Below are 24,980 nucleotides of genomic sequence, written 5' to 3'. Positions count from 1 at the left end.
ATGTCAGGAGCAACATTTTGCCCAGCTGAGCTCTGACTCAAAGCTCACAAAGGCTGTGTGCTGGCTGGGTGGGGGGTGGGTGATCTGTCTCTTCCCAATACAGGTAAGTTCTGTTTCAAGGTCTTCCTCCACCTGATCCAGCAGGAACAACTGGGCCCACCGCCCCTGCAGCCTTTGCGTGGTCCCCTAGAAGCTCCCATATCATGTAGTCCACTGGAACAGAAGCGGGACCCCCCACCTGCTTTGCTGATCAGCATTTTGCATTGTTGCTGCTGTTAAAACGGCTTGCTCCACAGAAGGGCTCCTTGGACAGGACCTCTGCAGCTCTCCATCTTCAAGGAACTCATGTGTCCTGCCCTGCAGACTTTATCTTGACTGGAGCATCCACCGACCTGACCTGAGGGGAGAGTGCTGCTTTAACTTGCTGCCCCAGCTTCTCCTGCTGTCCATCAATTCGGGAAGCATCTTCTGTGGGTCACCTTACCTTAAGTGCATTGCTGGTTCCTTCCTTCCTTCACTTCCTTCACCAGGGACCTCATCTGAAGACCCTCCTACATAGAACTGTAACTGCACTTGTAAAAAACATACGGATCAACTCACCTATGCACCCTCGAACCGTCGACTGTTTCATCAAAGCAGAGAACCCTTTTCCACACCTTTGGAGTCTCAAGGCTTGGTATCCATTGGTGATACCTTCCTTCAGTGCCTGGGCACCTCGCCTGCAGACCTTCTCCTGAGGTGCTGTCACCGCAAACTATGGGTCACCTGCGCAGTCTTCTTTCCACGAGCCTCGGATCCAGGATGTCCTCGTACGAGGTCCTCCATTGTGTCTTTCCTGGAAATAGTCTCATTTGCAGCTTTCCCAGGACTCTCTGGGAATACCTACCATTTTGTTATCCTATAACTGGCATCCTCCTGTTGGCTTCGTCCCAGTCATTCCTCCGGAAAAACGGTTCGAACTAACTACTGTATCAAAGTATCTCAACATTTAACTTATCTCTGAAATTACATATTTTTTTTTTTTATATTTTCATTAGGCACATTTAGGGACACTTTACTATTTGTTTATGTTACTCCTGTCTATTTTTCTGTAGACATTTCTTATACTGTGTGGGCCATCTTGTATTGTGTGCTTATGTGTGTGTTACACCTGTACCTTAGTGTTCCCTTTCTGTCCTCCTAACAGTGAAGCCAGATTGCTCCGTTAGGAGTAACTTCTGGGAAACCCTGTGCACAGGCTAAAGTGTTGTCTTCCTGAACCCGCGTCAGAAAACTTGTGGAAAATCTTCCAAAGAAATGGATTCTTTCCATCCAGCAGCCAACATCTTTTTGGTTGTTGGATGAATGTATGGGAGATGGATGAATGATGTGTGCAGTGCTGCAGGCCTACAGCAGCACATTCAAGGGGCTCTGAAGGGGGTTCATTTGAAATGGTGACCAAAACTTTTTGGGTGGGAATTTCAGGGGTAATTAGTCTGCACATGGTTGATGGATGCTTGGAGAAGATGGATGGATGGAGGGTGTGAACTGAGTCGCAGACCTACTGCTGCATACTCAAGGTAATATGAATGAAGTTCTATTAAATGGTCCCCACATCCTTTTGTGGGTGATCGCTTTGTAAATGGTGGACCAATCCATGGCTGATGGATGGGCAGGTGGATGGATGCATGATGACACCGCACCCAGGGCTTACTGCAACTGAAGATACTAAGAGAGGGTTCATTTCAAAAGAAGACCAATGTCACTAGGGGTGATTGATTTTCAAATTGTGGATGGGTGTATGGCTCATAGTATGCTTCCCACAGTGATCCTGGTTATATTCAAGCCACTATGAACGAGGTGTTTCAGAATCAGTAACCAATGCCTTTTGGGGGTGATTATCCTGATATTGGTGGATGGATAAATGGGAGCTGGACTGGTAGATGGCGCATTCTGTACCGCCCCAGAGACCTACATCAGCATATTCAAGGCCCTCGGAATTGTAGCCACTAAAATGGTGACTAAACCTTTGTGGGGTGGCACTAAGAAGGGTTTTTTGTGAAAAAATGACCAGAGCCTCCTGGCAGTAATAGGTATTTAAAATGGGGATGGATGCATGGAAGATGATTAGATGGTTGGTGCACGCAGTGTGCCGTGTCCACTGCTGCATATTAAAGGGATTATGAAGTGGGATTGCTGTGTATTGCTATGCAAATAGTGGATGGGTGGGTGCTTGGATGATGATTGACATTTCCTTGCACACCTTGTCCCCAACCTAAAGCGACATTCTCAAGGCACTATGGGGAGGGTACATTTGAATGGTGACAAAAGCTCTCGGTGGGGGGAGGATTTTGCAAATGGTGGATGTATGCATGAATGATCGACAGATGGCATGAACACAGTCCCTAGAGTACTGCACCACATTCGAGGCACTATAAAGGGGATTAGCTTGAAGTTGTGACTCAAGCCTTTCAGGGGTGATTATTTTGGAAATGATGGCGGGATATGTATCTGATGGATGGAACAATGGGGTGCACAATACCATGGGGCACTGTGATGCTGGAAATGCATCGGAGGGACAGGGCCTCCGTATCCTTGTCCTTTACTGCTTTTTATCATGTGTTTTATGTCGTGTTTTCCGTGCAGGAGTTCATGTGGGACTCCTGGCGGTGCAGCTCTCTCTCTTTTGGTTTGGTGAACGGACCCGTGGGATACCCTTATGGCACCCATGGGTGGGGGTACAACCCTGTGCCCCTAGTGTATATCTTTGGGCACCAGTGGGTGGCCCGCAGAGCAGGGTATGGGCTGGTGGCAGCTCCATGCTGAATTTGACAGGTGCGCGGAGTATCCTCCATTTTGGGATACCCGGCCCTGCCATTGGGATCAGTTGATTCCTGATGGAAAACAAAATGGCCCCTGTGGCCTCTTGCTTTCTATTACCTATTACTTTGTTTTCCCAAAGTCCTGGGAAGCCCTGACTCTGTCCCTTCCCCCTGACTGGCTGTTGGATGGAAGTGCCATATATGATGTTGTTGTGAAGGCCCGGCCAGACTAGCTGGAGCCTTCCCAGTGATGTATGTTGTGGGTACCTCCTGTGGATGGGACCCGGGTGAATAGAGTGTGTGACGAATATGCATTCTGTGTTGTAGATGTCTAGTATCTGGTGGTTGACACAATGATTGAGACAGCCCTGCCCGAAACCGGTATGAATGCAGTTTGGAGTGTTGAATGGCTCGGTACTTGTCCCAATACACATAACTTGTTGTGAGTGTGTGGAGAAAAGTGAATGGCCTGAATACCTTGTGTGCCTGATTGGCTGCCTGCCTGCATGAATGCCCTTAGTCGTAATTGGATGCTTGAGTGTGACCCAGCGGAATGAATGGGAGATCAACAGTATATCTGGGGACCTCTCACTGCTAGGAATCATGTTCAGAAGCTGAAGTCCACTACGACGAGTAACTGGAGTAACTGAAGCTTGACCTTGAAGCCCCGCTGGACGAGAAGAAGTGCTGTTACTCTCCTTCACAATCTGAAAGCTGCTGTCTCTCCAAGGACTGACCCAGAGAGGACCTGGTAAGGCGCCCTCTTCCCGAGCTACGAGGGACCATTGTGCACCAGGTGATCTTTGCCAAAGCTCCCTGGTAGACAGACCTTCGACAGGCTGCCGACCCAAGATGGGGACTGCCGCGGAATCTCAAAGAGAAGCAGCCGGACTGTTGCCCGCCACTGTCGACGACCGCCGTCGCCGACCGGAGCCGCCGTGCTCCCGTTTGCCTAAGAACTTCATTTGATCATCGGATGCTTTTGTCTGAATCGTCGCCCGCTTTATCCCGCTGGAGAAGGCCCGACCGTCGACGCGCCGAGGAGCATCCACCGGTGGGTTTCCCGCCACCTAAAGACCACAGAGATGCCGATGACTTGACGCCCTTGCTGGGCCACAGTTCTTCATCCTCTCTTTGTGGTCCAGAACTATCGTCACCGAGGGGCCCCGCACGCCTCTTCTTTGCAGGACGCCAACGCTCCGTCGTCGACGAGCACCGATAGGAACGAAGCTGCCACCTCACCGCCGTAGTACAACCTGTTCTCCGTCGGACGTTCGATGACCAGTGACTCCTGCCTTAAAGGGAGGGCACTCAAGAAGGGCCGTCGACTCCCCGACACCGAACGCCGAGTTCCTCGACGCCTCTCGACGATCCGTGGCTCCTGCTTTAAAGGGAGTCACTCAAGAAGGATCGGTCGACGCATCTTCGGAGAACTCTACTCCACCAGGTACATAGGGGGGGTAAAACCTTAGTAGGAGGAAATAAGACTATTGAACAATATATGGACTGGGCTTGTGCTATATATCTTTATTTACAGGTTGCCCAGGTGGGGGGATCTCCACATAGAATTGTGCCTCCCGGTAGGAGTCAGCATTCTGCCTATTGTTTCAACCATCTTGCATTCCTTCCTACCTCTATTGCTGGTTTCCTCGTTATTGATCTGTGTGACATTTTAACCGTACAGTTGATGCACTTTAATGAGATTTGATAACATTGGTGGTACCACTTTAGAATTGTATATATTTATCATTGTTGATTTCCGAGTACAAAGTGCATTATTGTGATCGTGTACATACCTTCGAATATTAATTATATAAAGACTGTGTTTTCAGTAATACAGTGTGTGGACATTCCTTTGTTGGGATTCGGGGACTACACTGTACTTAAGAACCAGCCTGCATCACCTCCTGAGAAGCTAGGCCTTGATTGCTCGACTACGCTACCAATAATAGAGAATCTTGGCTGGGGTCCTCTGTGCCTCTTCTCTACCATATAGAGAGCGGAAGTACAGACACCCCCTACCAGTCTTTACACTGGTGGCAGCAGTGGGATGCTTATGGTTTTAAGAATCAGTGTATAACCGTGCCACTTACAAAATATCTGCACTTTATTAAATTAAGGTTTGGTTGTGTACAAAATAACTGCACTACAAGCAATGGAGTCTATTGCAAATGTTAAATTCACTAGGGTGAGCTTAGAGGCTCTCCAGAGTGCTTGTGAAGCCAGGGAGTTAGACTTTGTGGATAAGTCTAGGGCTGAGCTGATAGCTGCCCTGGTCGACTACCAGACCGATGGTGATACTCTTGATGAGGGGGGAATGCAACCAATGAGGACTCTGCCCCTGGGGTTTCTTCTGAATCTGTTTCTGGGAATGCCACCATTCCTGCTGCATCTGTTCCGAACCCCAGCAATTCCTTGGAGCTTGAGTTATTAAGGATGAAATTGGCCTTTGAATATCGCAAGTTGGAAATAGATGGTGAGCTTAAGAAGGAGGAGTTGGCTCAACAAGTTGAACTCAAGAATAGGGATCATGAACTCAAAGACATGAATGTCACTGAATGTCAGAGAATCCAGCTAGAGAAAGCTAGAGTGGAGACTTCAGCGAAATCCAGTGAGAGTGTCAGGTCCCCAGCAACTAAATTTATGAAAGATTTGGTTGGTGTGTTTGTGGAGGGTTATGATATCCTCCAATGGATTGAAGCATTTGAAATGGCTTGTGCAATTCATGATGTTGACAAAAGAGATTGGGCTAAGTGTTTGTTAAGCAGAGTGCCTCAGACTGGGTATGACTGTATTCTGAAGCTGAGTGTGGAAGAAAGGGGTCAGTATGAGTGTATGAAATCTGCTTTGATTGCCAAGTTTGGCAAGACACCTACCCAATACCTTAAAAGGTTCAGGGATTTTAAGAAAAGAGAGAATGTGTCTTGGGTTGACTGGGTGAGTGCTGCGCACATGAATATGATGGGGTGGATTGATGGTTACAAGGTGAAAACTTTTGTTGAATTGTCCCACCTGTTGTTTTTTGAGCATTTTTCTGAAGCCTGTTCACCGGAGCTGCGTCAGTATGTTGCTGACCAGAACATTTTGGATCCCTTTAAGCTGGCTAGGCTGGCTGACAAGTGGGTCTCCCACCAGGTGTCCTCTAAGGACTCCAGTGGGAAAGACAAGGACAAAGAAAAGGGGGCCTCTCAGAAAGCTGAGGAGTCCCAAAAGCAGTCACAGTCAGGTAAACCTAAACCCTCCTCTCCAAAGACCCAAAAATCTAGTGGGGATAAGTCATCTGTGGGTGGGAATAAGAGTAGTGGTCCACCTGCTGCAAAGCAGGCTCCCAGTGGTTCCAGTACCATACCCCGCATTCCCGGCACTTGTTGGGATTGTGGGGCTCTGGATCACAAGAGGGGTGACTCCAAGTGTAAAGGTAAGGCACTTGGAGTACAGGCTGTCAGCCTGACCTACCCTTACCCCATGTCCGAGGTGGAGGCCACTGTCCTCCCCTCCTCTACAGGGATCACATTTGGTGCTCCTGTAGAGATTTCCTTAGTGTCCCTTGGGGCCTGGGACCAGTACGCGGAAGTACTGGCGACTATCCCACAGAACACCCGTAGATTTTTGAGAAGTGTCCTCCTGAATGGCCAGCCTTCTACTGGTTTGAGAGACACTGGGGCAAGCATGACAGTGGTGGACAGGACCCTGCTCAAGCCAGAGGACTATGTAGGTGCTCCTCTGAGAACCACCAGGTTAGCTGGTGGGCCTCCCAAATTATCGCCTGTAACCCTAGTCACACTCGCAATTGGAGACAAGACAGCAAAGCTTCCTGTCCTGGTTCAGGACAATGTCTCTGCTAACATTATGTTAGGAAATGATCTAGTAGAGTTGGGATTGATCGCGGATGGTCTTCCCATGACTGCGGCTGCGGTCACTAGGTCACAGGTGACCCCGGGTCTGGCTGTGAGTCAGGTACCCGAGCCAAAGGCGCGGCCTAAGGCAAGACGAAGGAAGAGCAAGAAGGCCGCCTCTGTGGAGGGAGCTCCTTCTCTTCCTGCTGGTCCTACATCACCCATTGCGATCCATGCTCTGGACGGGCTGGGTCCAGTGGTAAACCCCGTCTCAACTCCTGTGGGAGAAGAGCCAGAAGACTCTCCTGTGGGAGAGGTTCTCAACCCGGAGGATCATCCCGATCTTCAATGCTTGTTAGCTGAAGGGGGACCCTCCCGGGCAGACTTCTGTAAAGGACAGAGAGTGTGTCGCTCTCTCGAGAGTCTGAGGAAACAGGCCCTGTCCCAGGCACAAGGAGAAGTGCCTAGGACATTCCGGATTTATTGGGAGGGTGAGCTCCTTGTTAGTGAGCCCACTAAGCCTGAACCTGGTGCCCTGAAGAGGCTGGTGGTACCCCAGGTTTACAGGCCCTTCCTACTGCAGTTGGCGCATGAGGTGCCCTTGGCTAGTCATCTTGGTACCACGAAGACTAAGCAGAGGCTCTCTGCCCATTTCTACTGGCCTCCGATGGGAATAGAAGTGGAGTCCCACTGCAGGACCTGCCTAACTTGTCAGTTGTCTGGCAAGACTGGAGGCAGTGTCATTGCCCCACTGCAGCCATTGCCAGTGGTTGGCACACCATTTGAGAGGGCGGGCATCAACATTGTCGGTCCCCTTGACCCTCCCATGTCAGGTGGACATCGGTTTCTTCCTGGTTTTGGTAGATCATGCCACCAGGTACCCTGAGGCTATACCCCTTCGGACTGTAGCGGCCAAGGTGGTCGCCAGGGCTCTCCTGGGCATTTTCACCCGTGTTGGATTCCCCAAGGAGGTTGTCTCTGACAGAGGATCCAACTTCATGTCTAGTTACATGAAGACCATGTGGAAAGAGTGCAGAGTAACCTACAAGTTCTCCACCTCTTACCACCCCCAGACCAATGGTCTGTTTGAGAGATTTAATAAAACTCTCAAGGGCATGATAGGTGCTTTGGAAGAGCCCCTAAGGAGGAAATGGGATCTCCTCCTGCCATGCCTGCTGTTTGATTTCAGAGAGGTAGCTCAAGAGGGTGTTGGTTTCAGCCCCTTTGAGTTACTCTTTGGACATCCCGTGAGGGGGCCCCTTGCCTTGATCAGAGAAGGTTTGGAAGCCACCCCTCCAGGTCCCACCAAGCAAGTGGGGGACTATGTGTTAGGCCTCAGACAGAGGATGACACAGATGATGGGTCAAGCAACAGCGAATCTCAAGGCCAGCCAGGAATTGAACAAATACTGGCATGACCTTAAAGCATTGCAAGTGGATTGGACTCCGGGACAGGAGGTCCTCGTGATGGAGCCTACCAAGCCTCGAGCATTGGCAGATAAATGGACTGGACCCTTCAGGGTAATTTCCAAGATGGGCGAGGTCAATTATCTGGTTGACATGGGAATCCAAGGGGTAGCCCCTCAGGTATTCCATGTTAATAGGCTCAAGCCTTTCCACAGGCGAGCCGAAGTCTCATGTCTCTTGCTGGCTTCAGAGCAAGAAGAGGATGAGAGTGAGCCCCTTCCTGATTTGCTGCATAGCAACCCTCAGGATGGCTCAGTGGAGGGAGTGCAGCTCTCTCCAGATTTGACAACCGAGCAGCAGAGGGCCTGCAGGACTTTGCTCCAGCAGTATGCCTCTCTGTTTCCGCTGACGCCAGGCCTTACACCCCGGTGTAAGCACGAGATTGATACTGGTGACAGTGTGCCTGTCAAGAGCAGGAGCTACCGAATGTCAGATACGGTTAAGAACCACATCCAGGCTGAGGTCGCCAAGATGTTGGATCTGGGTGTTATTGAACCCTCAACAAGTCCCTGGTCCAGTCCCGTGGTCCTTGTCCCCAGGGCAAGTTCCCAGGCAGGTACCAAGGATTGGAGGTTCTGTGTGGACTACCGAGGAGTCAATGCCGTCACCAAAACTGACGCGCACCCATTGCCCCTGGCTGATGAGCTTGTGGACACCATAGGTGCTGCCAAATTTGTGAGCACCTATGACCTCACCTCAGGCTATTGGCAAATAGCTCTGACAGACCATGCCAAGGAAAAGACGGCGTTCTCAACACCAGAGGGACTCTACCAGTTTAGGGTCATGCCTTTTGGGTTGAAGAATGCCCCTGCCACCTTCCAGAGATTGGTCAATCATGCTCTCAGTAGGCTGGAAGCCTTTTGTGTGGCTTATTTAGATGACATTGCCGTCTACAGTTCCACTTGGGAAGAGCACTTGACACATCTGGGTAGGTTGTTGCAGACCTTGAAAAGGGCTAACCTCACTATCAAGGCCACGAAGTGCCAGATAGCTCAGGGGAAAGTCACGTATCTTGGTCATGAGGTAGGATGGGGTCAAATCCAACCTCTCCCCAGTAAGGTACAGGATGTACAGGATTGGGAGACTCCCGCTACTCAAACCCATTTGAGAGCCTTTTTGGGCCTCACTGGGTACTATCGCAATTTCATGGCGGACTATGGAACCATAGCTGCACCACTGACAGCTCTGACTTCACCCAAACAACCTAGGAAGGTTAATTGGACTGAAGACTGTCAGAGGGCCTTTGATGGCTTGAAAGAAAGTCTGTGTATGGCACCTGTGTTGTGTGCGCCTGACTACAGCCAACCCTTTATCATCCAGACGGATGCCTGCAACACCGGAATTGGAGCTGTCTTGTCCCAGTTAGATAACAAAGGGAGAGAACATCTTATCATATTCACCAGTAGACAACTCAAGGGTAGAGAACTTAGATGGGCTACTGTTGAAAAGGAATGTTTTAGTATAGTTGGGAGACTTAGGCATTTCAGGCCCTACCTTACGGGGTCTACCTTCAAGGTCCAAACAGATCATAAGCCCCTGAAGTGGCTTATGCAGATGAAGGGTGAGAACCCGAAACTGCTCAGGTGGTCCATTAGCCTGCAAAGGCTAGACTTCACCATAGAGCACAGACCAGGGAAGAGTCACGATAATGCAGATGGCCTTTCCAGAAGGTATGTTGACCGTCTGGATGAGGGTGTCTATCCCGTGGGAGATTAGGCACCCTCCACCTCAGTCTGGGGGGGTGACTGTGATGCTGGAAATGCATCGGAGGGACAGGGCCTCCGTATCCTTGTCCTTTACTGCTTTTTATTGTGTGTTCTGTCGTGTTTTCTGTGCAGGAGTTCATGTGGGACTCCTGGCAGTGCAGCTCTCTCTCTTTTGGTTTGGTGAACAGACCCGTGGGATACCCTTATGGCACCCATGGGTGGGGGTACAATCCTGTGCCCCTAGTGTATGTTTATGGGCACCTGTGGGTGGCACGCAGAGCAGGGTATGGCTGGTGGCAGCTCCATGCTGAATTTGACAGGTGAGCGGAGTATCCTCCATTTTGGGATACCCCGGCCCTGCCATTGGGATCAGTTGATTCCTGATGGAAAACAAAATGGCCCCTGTGGCCTCTTGCTTTCTATTACCTATTACCTTGTTTTGCCAAAGTCCTGGGAAGCCCTGACTCTGTCCCTTCCCCCTGACTAGCTGTTGGATGGAAGTGCCATATATGGTGTTGTTGTGAATGTCCGGCCAGACTAGCTGGAGCCTTCCCGGTGATGTATGTTGGGTGGGACCCAGGTGAATAGAGTGTGTGACGAATATGCATTATGTGTTGTGGATGTCTAGTATCTGGTGGTTGACACAATGACTGAGACAGCCCTGCCCGAAACCGGTACGAATGCAGTTTGGAGTGTTGAATGGCTCGGTACTTGTCCCAATACACATAACTTGTTGTGAGTCTCTGGAGAGAAGTGAATGGCCTGAATACCTTGTGTGCCTGATTGGCTGCCTGCCTGCATGAATGCCCTTAGTCGTGATTGGATGCTTGAGTGTGACCCAGCGGAATGAATGGGAGATCAACAGTATATCTGGGGACCTCTCACTGCTACGAATCGTGTTCGGAAGCTGAAGTCCACTACGACGAGTAACTGGAGTAACTGAAGCTTGACCTTGAAGCCCCGCTGGACGAGAAGAAGTGCTGTTGCTCTCCTTCACAATCTGAAAGCTGCTTTCTCTCCAAGGACTGACCCATAGAGGACCTGGTAAAGCGCCCTCTTCCCAAGCTACGAGCGACCATCGCGCACCATCTGATCGTTGCCAAAGCTCCGTGGTAGACAGACCTTCGACAGGCTGCCGACCCGAGACGGGGACTGCCGCGGAATCTCAAAGAGAAGCACCCGGACTCTTGCCCGCTACTGTCGACGACCGCCGTCGCGGACCGGAGCCGCCATGCTCCCGTTTGCCTAAGAACTTCATTTGATCATCGGACGCTTTTGTCTGCATCGTCGCCCGCTTTATCCCAGTGGAGAAGGTCCGACCGTTGACGCGCCGAGGAGCATCCACCGGTGGGTTTCCCGCCACCTAAAGACCCCAGAGACGCCGACGACTCAACGCCCTTGCTGGGCCACAGTTCTTCATCCTCTCTTTGCGGTCCAGAACTATCATCACGGAGGTGCCCCGCACGCCTCTTCCTTGCAGGACGCCAATGCTCCGTCGTCGACGAGCACCGCTAGGAACAAAGCTGCCACTTCACCGCCGTAGTTCAACCTGTTCTCCGTCGGACGTTCGACGACCCATGACTCCTGCCTTAAAGGGAGGGCACTCAAGAAGGGCCGTCGATTCCCTGACACCGAACGCCGAGTTCCTCGACGCCTCTCGACGATCCGTGGCTCCTGCTTTAAAGGGAGTCACTCAAGAAGGATCGGTCGACGCATCTTCGGAGAGCAATACTCCACCAGGTACATAGGGGGGGTAAAACCTTAGTAGGAGGAAATAAGACTATTGAACAATATATGGACTGGGCTTGTGCTATATATATTTATTTACAGGTTGCCCAGGTGGGGGAATCTCCACACAGATTTGTGCCTCCCGTTAGGGGTCAGCATTCTGCCTATTGTTTCAACCATCTTGCGTTCCTTCCTACCTCTATTGCTGGTTTCCTCGTTATTGATCTGTGTGACATTTTAACCGTACAGTTGATGCACTTTAATGAGATTTGATAACATTGGTGGTACCACTTTAGAATTGTATATATTTTTCATTGTTGATTTCCGAGTACAAAGTGCGTTATTGTGATCATGTACATACCTTCGAATATTAATTATATTAAGACTGTGTTTTCAGTAATACAGTGTGGACATTCTTTTGTTGGGGTTCGGGGACTACACTGTACTTAAGAACCAGCCTGCATCACCTCCTGAGAAGTTAGGCCTTGATTGCTCGACTACGTTACCAATAATAGAGAATCTTGGCTGGGGTCCTCTGTGCCTCTCCTCTACCATATAGTGTGCGGAAGTACAGACACCCCCTACCAGTCTTTACAGGCACCTGAAACAGTCTCAAGGCACTGTGCAAGGGATTGATATGAAGTACTGGACAAACTCTTTAGGGGGTGAGGGGCGATTGTTTTACAACTTGTTTATAGATGAATGGGTGACACAACCTTAAGCCCATTTCCGGTCTGTGGGTCATTTAGCATGGCCCTTGTGGACCCTCAACCTACGACTAACCTGTGGTCCCAGTTTGAGGGTCAAAGGCCACTCTGCATGATATGGGGTGGGATTAGGCAAGGTAGGAGATGGGTGCTGTGTGTGAAAGACAATCGCATCTTTCCATCACTGAAGAAAAGCCAAGGCAACTGAATACAGAAGGCACAATTGAATCCAACAGAAAAAATTAAGAAACCTAATTTTTTCGATTTCTAAAGAGACTAAAATACTTGGGACTCTCTCCTGATGAACCATGGGAATCACTGTGGGGAAACACGTGTTGAGAGATGTACAATGAGAGTTGCACAATAAAGATGTATCTAAATAATACAGGTCATCTGTGAGATGAACAAAGTATGTAAAAAGAAAATTGTATGAAAATAATACAAATTTGTGGGGAAAAAAATTGTATGACAAAAAATTAAATACGGACTAAGAAATTGATAACTGTACAATACGTACAAAGAAATTACCTAGAACATACAAAATAAATAAGAATCACACCAAACATAAGAACATTTGTATGTGATTGCTGAAGACAAATCAAGTGTCACAACAAATCAAGTGTCACAACAGTTAGCGCACAGTCTGAAGGCACAACTCCAAGTAAAGCATAAGTTTCAGTTATTGTTACGGTCACAATAAGAGTGCAAGACGTGCTGATAACAGTGAAACAACAACACAAAAAAATATATTACTATAGTGGACTCTCCCGAGACAGAGAGAAAAAAAGCTGATCGTGACCGGAAATTAGGAACACAAAGGAGACCTGGTCTTGCCCATTGGAATCCCGGGATAATCCATGGAGCCCAATGTATGGGTCGCTGGAGCGGCAATCAGATCAATGGGCCCCACAAATACACTTTCTTGAGCTTTTTTGGGCCATGTTTCCCCATATGCCCCGCTTAATCGCCCTAGGGTTGTGGCATGCCCCATAGCACTGCAATTTTCACATGTTCAACCTCTTGCAGAAGAGCGTCAGTAGCACAGCACTTAACGATCAGGAAATGCAATGGCAAAACAAATTAAAAGCAGGATGTGTGTTGTAATGTTATGTGGATTCGTCGAATTGCACCACATGTATAAGGCACCCGAAAGGTGGACTTCCCATGGACAGTCCAACTGAACCATAACTACAGGGTCTCTATACAGTCGATGTTTACTTTTTAAAAACAGAGGTAAGGTTACCACATTTAAAAAGAAAATGTTGGGAATGCCAACTCTAAGGTTTAAGCTAAAATAATACAAGGTTAATTAAAATACATCAGTATTGTTAGAAAGTTAACTCCCCTTTCAAACTCCACAACATTTCTTACATATGCAGTGTGTGAAGATTGTTGTGATGTTTGAGAGGGTGAGTTAACATTGAAACAATTTTAGTATGGGTGTATGCCTATTTTATAATGCTGTTTTTAAACATACCATTGACATTTCCAGGGTTTGTAGATTTTACCCTTTGACATGTAATAACCTTAACTCATATGTTAAATACAAATCCACTTCTTGGTTAGTTTTTGTAGGAATATTCTGTTATTTGTTTGTCAGTCTTGTTGACAGGATTATTTCTAATTAGTCATTTTATATTAGGTACTTATGGGTTTTGGATCATTTGATTGTTGCACATGCATCTGTATTGTGGAACATACAATGTAAATGGCTTGACTTTTTGTAATGTAGTCAGATAGTATTGGTTATGGTTTTAACCAATGAAAACCCTTTCTATATTTCCCTTTGTATACATGTTGCATTTGGGATTAAGTGGGTGGGGGGATTGTAATGGAAGCATGTGAAACTAATTGTGAAAGCAATGAATGTTGACCAATCAGTATGCAGGATATACTTACACAAGTGATTTTGATTGGTATACAATTACTTGTGATGCTTTTATAAATGCACATACTGCATTAGGCGTTTTGACTTGAGATCACATCGTTGATGTTTCCTTTATGTTTGTTTTCACTTTTAATGTACGTGTTTATTATGATTTGTTATAAAGCATACTTTGATTAATTTCTGAGGTTGAATCATTTGTAATGTTTTTTTGTTGTTATTGATGGTGCTTTTGGAAGTTTCTAATCATGTCGGGTACAAAATACCAAAACAGGATACGTGGATCTTCGTTGTGTAATGGCACTTTGGAAGTGTTACCATGTTTTTGGACTAGTACTCTCTAGTACATTTTAATAGGTATTTTGTTCATGTTTGAAATTATTCCATAAAGTTGTACTAAGCCTGGGCGAATTTGCTGGTCCCAATCCGAAACATCTGAATATTTCGAGTTTTTGATGAATTGGGCTGTTCGGGAAACATTATCAGTGATTTGGGCAAAGTGTTTTGGGCTAAAAAAAAGTATGAAGGGGGAATGCGTAATTCATTTTCTGGATACATCTTGATATGTAGAGACAAAAGTAAATGTTGCTAGAGCAGTTGAGGGAATAGGCTTAAGTAGAGCGAGAGAGTTATAGAATCAATAGAATTCAATTGAAGGGCAGGTAGAAAATTAAACATGGTTTTCACTGAGGGAGCGGTCAAACATTGAGATGGATTAGTACACCTTTGTGTCATTACTACTAACTCTGCTGCTCACTAATGACCACTTCGCTTGACATAAATCCAACCATTGAGCACTATAAAGTATAAGCATCCTGTAACCAAGCTTTGAATCACCTTGCTGCTCATGCGCCCTCATACCCTCGGGTCTGGTGCGCAATACAAATGAATAAACTAAACTAAACTAAACTAAACTATCTGGATCCAGATTTGGGATGCCCGTTTCCCCATCTGAAACTTGACATAGGCACATATGCCTGCCTTTCCCCCTCTGCAAGGGCAGTGTTAGGAAATATGATTCTCTTTGCCAGCTCCCCAGCTCTTTAAGTAGAAACTCCAGCATATATGCAGATTGATTGTGTGAGCCTGACCTCTTTTCAGTGATTAGGGCCTTTTCAATCCCACTTAGTATTGCATCTCATTTCACTTTGGAGGCACTAGTTAGTTCCTAATGCTAACAGTACAGCGGGAATTGAGTATTTGGTATAGCACTATTACCTCCCTTAGCAAAAGTACTGCAATTGGACCATGGCCCCCTTCTTTTTATCTTATTGCATTTTGAACTCAAACAGTGTATTCCAGACGAGCTGGGGTGGTGATGCCTGCTTTTGCCATGTTTAGATTGAATCCTGTGCACCTTATCCCTATTTGTCTGCATGGTAGCCTTTCTTCCCCCATATTGTGGTCAAAATGGCTAGGCTTGTTGATGTCTTGCCTTTGTGAGGAATTTGACCATTCGCACGGGAGAGTGATAAATGAAAACAAATGATGGTAGATCAGCCTCCGAGTAATGTATGTCACCATTCCACACACATTTAATCTGCTTCCCACATGAAACGCATAGTCACGTGTACTCCGAGTAGACACAACCTAAAGGCGGTGTCTTCCCCTGTCATATTCAGCTGAAATGTGACAGCCACGGGTACATCAAAGCCTCTCAAGAAGGGGGATGGCGCACCTTCCTCCAGCCATGGGCAGCCTAATTTAAATATCAAAAGCTCCATGGATCTGGATTCCTTTTGTCTAATTCGGCTGGTGGCAGTGCATACTAACACGATAATTGAAGCAAGCCTAAAGGCTTTGTTGCCGGACAGACAACAGGAAGTCGGGACTAACACCCCTTTGGTATGCAATGTGTCAACTTGAAGCTCGTTCCCACCTCTCTGTATGAAAGGCAGTGAATGGACTGTCTTGGTTCAGCAGTTATTGCAGGTGTCCCTGCAGAGCAGACCCCTTTCAGAGGAACAAAGGATGTGATTTAGGGGAGACAGGACGTCTGCTCCCATCACTAACTTTAAGGGAGCCTGCACTTTAATCAAGAGTCACAGAGGGCTCAGTTAAACAGAGTGACACTTTGATCTACAACGGACAGGAAGATGGGTGGGACTTAGGTATGTGTTGTCACCCCTTGTCTGTCCTGTTGCAGAGTACTCTGGTCCTGACCTCATGTATAACAGAAGAGTGTTGATGGGGACCCAGGATTGGTTCATTAAGGTAGGCTTAGCCTGCACCAATCACTAGGGCCCATTTGGCTTTGAAATATGTCTGAACCCCTCAATTGACAGATCATTTGACGATTTTGAAAGGAGTAAGAAGAAGGACCCTTTTAGACCAGTGTTGAAGGTACAGTCTACCTTACATCTTCCACCAGTGAAGGAAGGCCATGAGTTCCAAGAGGAAAGCAAGATCCCTCCCCTAAACATCTCCCAGGGAACAGAGGGAGATAACCGACTCAGAGGACCCATCCAGCAGCTCTACAAATGTTACCTTGCCAGCACACTGCATGTCCTGCCAGGTTCTGCCAGCAAGTTTCCTAGGTGGGAAGTGTCAGAGAGTCTCTCGACAAAGTACAAGGCCGTTGCCTGCAAACACTCTCCTAAGCTTTGGGCCGTCCGCCTTGAAAAGATGCCACAAGCCCTGTGAAGAAGCCAGGAGGAGCGCCACACAAGCATCACCCTGTGTCCATCTTTCAAGAACATTTTTGAGACTGTCGTGTCCTCAAACCGCATCCGGCTGCACTTCTGACTGTTGTCACACCGCAGTCACCAGAGCCGTCCGAGACGCCTCAACCAGCATTTCAGATCCGCCAACCAGCACATAGAGAATGATTCTTGGGCCCGAGTTGTCGCGCCGGCTAGCCTGCAGACGTCTGTCCAGCCTCGTTTGCCGAACTGCCTGCTGCAGATATCGGCAGCTGTCTCCCACCACTAACTCTGTCTCAAGGGCTGCAAAGTGCCCTGGAACCGCCTCAGCGCTTTTGAGCACCAAGAACTTCTTCAGCACCCGGTGCATTGTAATTCTGCCCCGCTGGTCCTTCTCTGAAGGCCCCTAGAGACAGTTACGACCCTTTGCCCCTTTGGTGCTGGAACCAAAACCTTGAACTGTAAGACTGTTTACTTCACCAACTACCCTCCTCTCAGTATCTAGAGTGCATCCCTTTCCTTCGTGAAACTGCCTGTCCTCGGTGTTCCTTTACAGGGTGGGTCGTATTTGTAGTGTGCTAGAGTTGTAGTTATAATAAAGTAGATATTTTTATACAACCTTGAATGGACAGTCCCTTTCATCATTGGGTATTAATAGTGTTTTGCTGTGTTGCAACAAACCAACGATCCACGACTTTGCGGAGATAAGCCTACTGTTCTGTCCATGTTACCAAAATTGGACAAGGAGGTCTTATAATTCACGTGTATTCCAATCTGTTTGGATCCCTTCTGGTGTATTATAGGTGAGGGGTTGATTGATGGTTTAGAAACTGATATTCATCCCTGGACCACTGGTGCCCCGGAAGTTGATTCGTCACATTGATGGCAAGCAGTCGGATCGGTTGGAGCCTTGCGCACACCTTAGTCACCCAATGATAAAAGTACTGTAGGGGCGTGGCCAGCACGCATGCCGTGAAGACAGGTTTCTTCGGAGCTCCGTCCCGCGGTCCTTGAAAATCAAATAACTATCGCTAAAAACCACTCTGCGGAATAAAATAAACGCATATTCTTGAAGGGAATCCGATTGCCAGAGCCCGATGGCGTTGATGAGGCGAATCGGAAAATAGAAGTCCTGAAACGGGGAGTCTGAACTCGCGCCCCCCGGCCCCACAAGATGGCGGTGCCCGCGAAGGAGAGTAGCTAATTGAAGCTGCAGACCCAGGATGCCCCGCAGACCCAGGATGCCCCGCAGACCGCTACGACGAAGAGCTTTCTCTGGCACTGACATTGAGTGGCCGCCCGCCAGCTCCCTTGACCGCATCCCAGCTCCAGCTGGGGAGACACAGAGACGGAGGGATCGAGGCAGGAGCCTTTCGGCACCAACAGCATCAGCACGCAGTAGAGGCCCCGTTGGGCTGAAGAGGAGTGGACTGGGGCTTGCCCGCCGAGACGGGTGAACAAAGAAGCTAGGGATTAAGCTTGTGGCGCTGATGACGCCTGCACACCGGTGAGATAGGTTGGCGTCGCGCTCAAGCGGACTTGCCTGTATAATTGGGGGAAGGGCATCAATATAAAACAGCACCGGAGATCCGAAGCGGGAAGCCGGAATTCGCGCTCCCTGAACCCGCAAGATGGCGATGACCGCGGAGGACCGGAGCTAATGTGAGGCTACGTACCCGAGAAACCTTGTGGACCGCTGCGGCGGCGGGCTTTCCCTTAGCCGCATCTTGGCTCCTGCGAGCAAGAGACAAAATCAGAGGGATCGAGGCTGGTGCCCTGCGGCTCCAGCGACGACAACAAGCAGTGGAGGACCAGGCGTGCTGAAGCGGGGCGGACCTGGGCCTGTCCGCCGAGTCGAGTGGATGTGGAGACGAGGTTCCGGGCTTGAGGAGCTGACGCTGCCCACACACAGGTGAGCCTGATTGGAACCACGCTTGAGCGGGCTTGCCGGAGCTGTGGTGGTGGTGGGCTGCGGCATAACGCAGCGCAAGGAGTGGGGCACCCCTTCCATCACCCCCCTATCGGTGGCCCGCGACCCAATCTGCACGGTTGCCTGGTAAGCGGGGGTCCAGGGTGGTGCCTACAACTTGGCCCCTGGAACAGTTGCAGAGCCCCAACGTTACGGGGGGCCATGAACATTACGGCTCCTCTGAGGGGGTGAGTGCAGCCCATTTGATCGGCCACGGCGGCACCGTTGAGGCTGCTGAGAAGACACCATAGTGACCTGTGAGTCTCCGAATAACTAAGGTGAAGGTGGCTAAGTTCGCTGGCTCACCTAGAGCCCGGTGCTCACCTAGCCATACTTTGGTACCCACCGGCAGGCGAAGGTCCTCCTGGAGCTACACAGGCAGCATAACAAGCACAGTGGAAACACTACTAATTGATGGTTAACCCAGGGCCCTCTGCTGCTGGAGTTGGCATCGGGAACAATAAAAAGCACTCGCTGTTGAGACACCACGGAAGGCTGAACCCACCTGAAATAGCCAGAAGCCGGTCTGTATGGTACCTCCTCCGCGTGCATCTGTGGGCGGGGAAATTGAACTTGCAAGGTTCGCACTATAACTGTAGCTATTGGACATTGGCCAGATAGGGGGCTCTGCCTGGGAAACCTTAGTGGGTAACTCCAGTTCTGAGACACTGACTAAGGGCCGTAAGTGAGACCCTCATATCTTGTAAAGCAGGACCTGGTCCAGAAGCTGAAGGACCTAGGGAGGGTGATGTCTCCCCCCAAAAGCAAGCCGAAGTTGGTCACAATGGATTCCTTCACGACGGTCAGGCCCCAAAGGCTACCACAACAGGCCGAGGAAACCTTAGAAGAGCCCCCTCAGCAGGGTGAAGACCTTAAACATGTGCAAGTCCTGCAGGCGATAGCGGCCCTCCGCACGTCAGTGGAGGGGAAGATAGAGGAGATGAGATCGGATATGCAGCTCATGCGTCAGGATGCCCGCAACCTCAAGGAAAGGGTGACGGAAGCAGAAAACACCCTACAAGAGAATGTGGAAGGCACCCAGGAGCTGAAGTCGAGAGTCCAGGACCTGGAACAAAAGGTGGCCAAGGCTGGAGGCGCACTCGGAGGACGCCGAGGGCCGAGCCCGCCGAAATAACATTCGCCTGCTGAGGGTTCCCGAGGACTTGGAAGGCTCAGACCCAACTGAATTTGTTGAAACACTCCTACTACAGGAAATTGGCCCAGGGAACCTCTCACAGGGGTTCTCTGTGGAAAGAGCCCACAGATCCGTCCAGAAACGTCCACCTCCAGGCTCACACCCATGCCCAATTATAGCCAAAATTCTGAATTTTCGCGACCGGGAAATAATACTGCAATACTCCAGAGAGGGAGGCGAGATCAAACGGAAGGACTCAACAATAGTCATATACCCAGATTACACCCCCACTGTGCAACAAGCAAGGGGCTCCTTCATTCCAATAAAAGCGCAATTAAGAAAGCTCAACTTAAAATACATGCTGCTTTATCCATCACGCCTCAAGATTCTCTACAAAGGAAGAGCTATATTTCTGGAGACCCCAGCCGCAGCAAATTTGTGGCTAGAACATAACAACGTGGCCGACGACAAGGAAGACCCCCCGAGGTCGGAAATGGGATGACCACCTCCACACTGAATTAAGAGGTATATCGAGATCTCTACCCGCAAGCTTATACAAGCAGACATTTATACTATACCAGAATCCTACTGAGACGAACGCTAGATCGGGCAAGAACTCCAAGAACCACACGAGCACCTGCAGAATGACCCAACCCTCCGGAAACTGTGTGTGTAATCTACCTACACGCCTCCCGATCCGGAAGACCAGGAGTGGCCTGGAAGGCTCGGGACCCCTGAGCGTTGCAAGTTCGAAGCAACAGCTGGGGGCAGTTCAAGGTTTTACTGTTTTGTTCAGTTTGTTTTGTTCATCTTCCCCATTCAAGGCAATGGGTGTTACTCAAGTTACAGAATCTCCCACGAGCGAAACAAATGCTGCTGGAAAGGGTGGACGGGTGGGGGGATGGTTGGGACTAGGAGAATTTTCAGAAGGCATCGATGGGTGCCGGACTGATTCAGTGACAATTTGAGTGATCCGGCATGGCATCCAACGCAAAAATAAGGAAAATAACATGGAATGTGAGGGGATTGGGAACCTACTTATGCCGAAATAGAATCAAGTCATACTTGAACAGGAAAAAAGTGCAAATAGCACTGTTGCAGGAGACACACTGCACGGTGGACTCCGTGGCCAGGCTGGGGGAACACTGGGGAGGACAGGGAATGGGCACTACCTACTCTAAATTTGCAAAGTGTGTGTATACCTGGATCCACCCCCAACTCCCATTTCATCTAATCATGTCAGATATAGACCCTGAGGGGAGGTTTGTCATACTCTGGGGCCGACTGGAACACGAAGAAGTATGCATAATAAACTCTTACCTCCCCAATACTAACATCCCAGCACATTTGAATGCCATGTATGCTAAAATCGCACCCTACAGGCATGGCATTTTTCTCTGGGGGGGAGACTTTAATTGTGTCCATGATGTGAACCTAGACAGATCCCTGCCCCACCCGAAAGGCCCCTCACCGGCAACCACAGCTCTGTCCCTATTAACAAATAGATTGAACCTAGCCGACATTTGTAGGGAACGTCATCCAGACTCCCGGGGGTACTCATACTTCTCCTCCCCGCATGATCGTCACACGAGGATAGATTACATCTTCATAGGCAAAGAACACCTGTCACAAATAGAGCAAGCACAGCATTTAGGCAGAACCATCTCTAACCACTCCCCGCTTTTAATAGAATGGAATCAAACTGGCCCCAGAGCCCCCATCCCTATGTGGAGGATGCCGATAGATGCTCTCAGTGACCCTGCGTTCAGGGAAGAACTACATGAATTTATAGATAACTTTGTTGAAAGAAATAAGGAGAGCGTTGACCACCTGAGTACGATGTGGGACGCTCTTAAGGTAGTGACGAGGGGTGAAATTATCACAAAAGCAGGGGGCATTAGGAAACAATTAAGGGGAGAATTGGATCAGTGGGAACGCCAGGTTGAGCTGTTTGAAGCCACCCCGCTGAGCACTCACCAAAGGGAAGACAACCTTAAGGAACTCAGAACTAAATGTGCCCTCGCATGGGAAAGACTAGCTAAATTTGATTATGCTACCAAAACAAACAGGACGCACAGAGAAGCTGATAGACCTAGCAGAATGCTAGCCTGGCTATGTAGGAAAGAGCACCCTAAACACACCATTACCAAGTTACAGACTGAAGAAGGTAAGGTAGTACAGACCCAGAAAGATATAAATGACACTTTTAAGGGCTTTTACAAACTCCTCTATTCTCATAGTGACCAGGTTCCCCGAGAACGAATCATAGACACCCTGGAGGAAATAGGACTCCCCAAAATCTCCCCGGAACAGGCTGCAGTTCTTGACGGAGTTATCACAGCAGAGGATATAACTGAGGCAATCAAGTCTCTAGCTACTGGTAAGACCCCTGGGAGCGACGGCCTGCCCACTGAGTTCTACAAGGCATATGAGACCTCCCTAACGCCCTTGCTACTTGAGGTTTTCCAAGAAGCACATGAGAGAGGGATACTTCCTGATAGTATGAGGGAGACCCTGTTGATTCCAATCATCAAGCCCAATAAGCCTGCTGACAAATGTGACTCCTACCGCCCGATAGCATGCTTAATTATGATGTGAAGATATTGACCACGGTATTAGCAAATAGACTGGCCAAAATTATAGGGGAGGTAGTGCATGAGGATCAATGTGGCTTCATACCGGGTCGGAAAACACGACCATGAACCTACGTAGAGTGCAACAGATTATTGCTCAGACAGAGGCTAGCACAGAGACATTTGCACTGCTGTCCCTTGATGCCATTAAGGCGTTCGATTCAATATTTTGGGAGTGGCTAGTGGCGGTTCTTGTTGGCTTCGGCTTCGGCCCGGGGTTCATTCGTTGGATAAAGATACTTTATATTTAACGTAAAGCCAGAGTAAAAACAGGAAAATACATATCGGCGGCCTGGGATATATGTAGGGGCACCAGGCAGGGATGCCCGCTCTCTCCCATGCTTTACGTACTAGGGCTGGAACCCATTGCTATTTACTTCCGTAGACAATTTTTTGACGCAGGGATACGGCTGGGGGGAGTTGACCATATTATCTCCCTTTATGCTGACGACGTACTGCCATACGTCAGGGACCCACTAAACAACGTGCCCACGATGTTAGACGTCTTAGACAACTTTGCAAAGTTCTCTGGTATTCAGTTCAGTAGGGCGAAATCCTGCCTATTCCCCCTGGCAGGCCTCAAGGGGAAAGACATAACAGATCTCCCGGTGGTAGGAATACAATGGGAACTGGCCTCATTCAAGTATTTAGGGATACACATAATGCACACCCCTATTCTAATGCATGAGCACAACACGAAGATTGCGATTCCTGCCCTGAGAAAATCCATGCAATTCTGGGCGAAACTTCCCCTATCCATGATGGTCAGAGCGGCAATAATTAAAATGATTGTCCTTCCCAGATTTTTATATGGGTTTCAGAATATTCATTTTTACATCAATGTGCCTTTCTTCCGCCTGTTAGAGAGGATAATCCGGGACTTTTTGTGGGGGTCAGGAAGACGCAAAATAGCACTCTCCACCCTGATGCTGCATACACCCAGGGGGGAATCCAACTCCCAAAACTTCGAAAAGTATTATCTGGCGGCACAGCTTAGTTTTGTCACCAAATGGCTAGCAGACAAAGTCACATCTGAGACCCCACTGCTACAGACCCTAGTATCCCCGTTGCACATGAGAGAACTTATCTGGGCCCCTTCCCACCTAATGCGGAATGCCCCTTTCATGGCCGCCCTGGGAAAAAAAATTTGGCGCAGGACAGAAACCCTTACTTGCACCAAGCACCAGTACGCCCCGGACATACCACTACTCTCGGACCTATGTGGATCCGTCACAGATCTGCATCACCTCAGACACTGGGAAAGAAAGGGGATATACTCATGGGGGGACCTGTTTATGGACGGGGTTTTTAAAGATTTTGAAACACTCCAGGAAGAAGATGGAGTCCACACAGGCCAGTTCCTGTGGTACCAGAAGTTGAGAACCGCAGCACGTACCAAGTGGACGTCATGGCCAGAGGAACCGGAACCAAACCCCTTAATTACACTTCTTTACGCTCTGGGAGAAGGATGGAAACCGGTGTCCCAGATATACGCCCAACTAAGCGACATCCCCAACCCACGGAGTGCCAATTTGAGAGGTAAATGGGAAGCTGACATAGGCCGGGAAATGTCTGATGAAGAATGGGAGAGGGCCTTGTCATTCCCTAAATCTGTCTCTAGAAACCACAGATTCAGACAAATACAACTTAACCTGCTACATAGAACATACTTGACGCCATCCAGGCTGACAAAACTCAATAACAAGTTGCCTTCCAATTGCACATGGTGTGGACAGAGTAATGCGGACTTGATTCATGTGTTCTGGTGGTGCACTAAGACGCAATCCTTGTGGACCGCCATACAGCAGACAAGCAATAATATGGGGGCGACCGGATACAAATGGACCCCAGAGGAATGCCTATTGGGCACGTATACTAGGCCGGCTAAACTAAAGCATTTCACCAGACTAATGGACATTATGTGCATACTGGCAAAAAGGACTATGGCAATGTCCTGGAAGAAAGCACCTGGGCCCCAACAGAAAAGCTGGTACTCTGAGCTGAAACGGTGGATACGAGCAGAAACTTTGGCTTGGGAGGACAGTGTAACCAGATCCACAGATGACTCTAGTATGGCCCTGGAAGCTTGGAAGGAACTCACAGACTCCCTGTTATACACCTCAGATGACAAGCCCCCATGAACTGGTATGTGTCCACCGTAAAACAGTCCTGTGACTAGAGCTCGCAAGCCCTCATGCTGCTTCCCCCCTTTTTTTCTCCCCCCCGCTCCAAACCACCTAGAACCCCTCCCCCCCCGGCCCACTGGGCGGCATCTGCTCACACACAAATCATTGGGAGAAAGTTAATGTTGTATCGTTCGTTTGTTATTGTTTTTCTCAGTAATGCTCATTATTCTTGAACCTTGGACATATATGCTGTCCTGCAAATGTGTTAAATAATAAATGCCAATAAACACATTTGAAAATAAAATGATAAAAGTACTGTTGCAGGCAACCTTTGGTCACTGCTAGG

This window comes from Ambystoma mexicanum, chromosome 5p, assembly GCF_040938575.1.
Source record: "Ambystoma mexicanum isolate Mex_15411 chromosome 5p, UKY_AmexF1_1, whole genome shotgun sequence".
Taxonomy (NCBI): domain Eukaryota; kingdom Metazoa; phylum Chordata; class Amphibia; order Caudata; family Ambystomatidae; genus Ambystoma; species Ambystoma mexicanum.
This window is presented reverse-complemented; position numbering follows the sequence as displayed.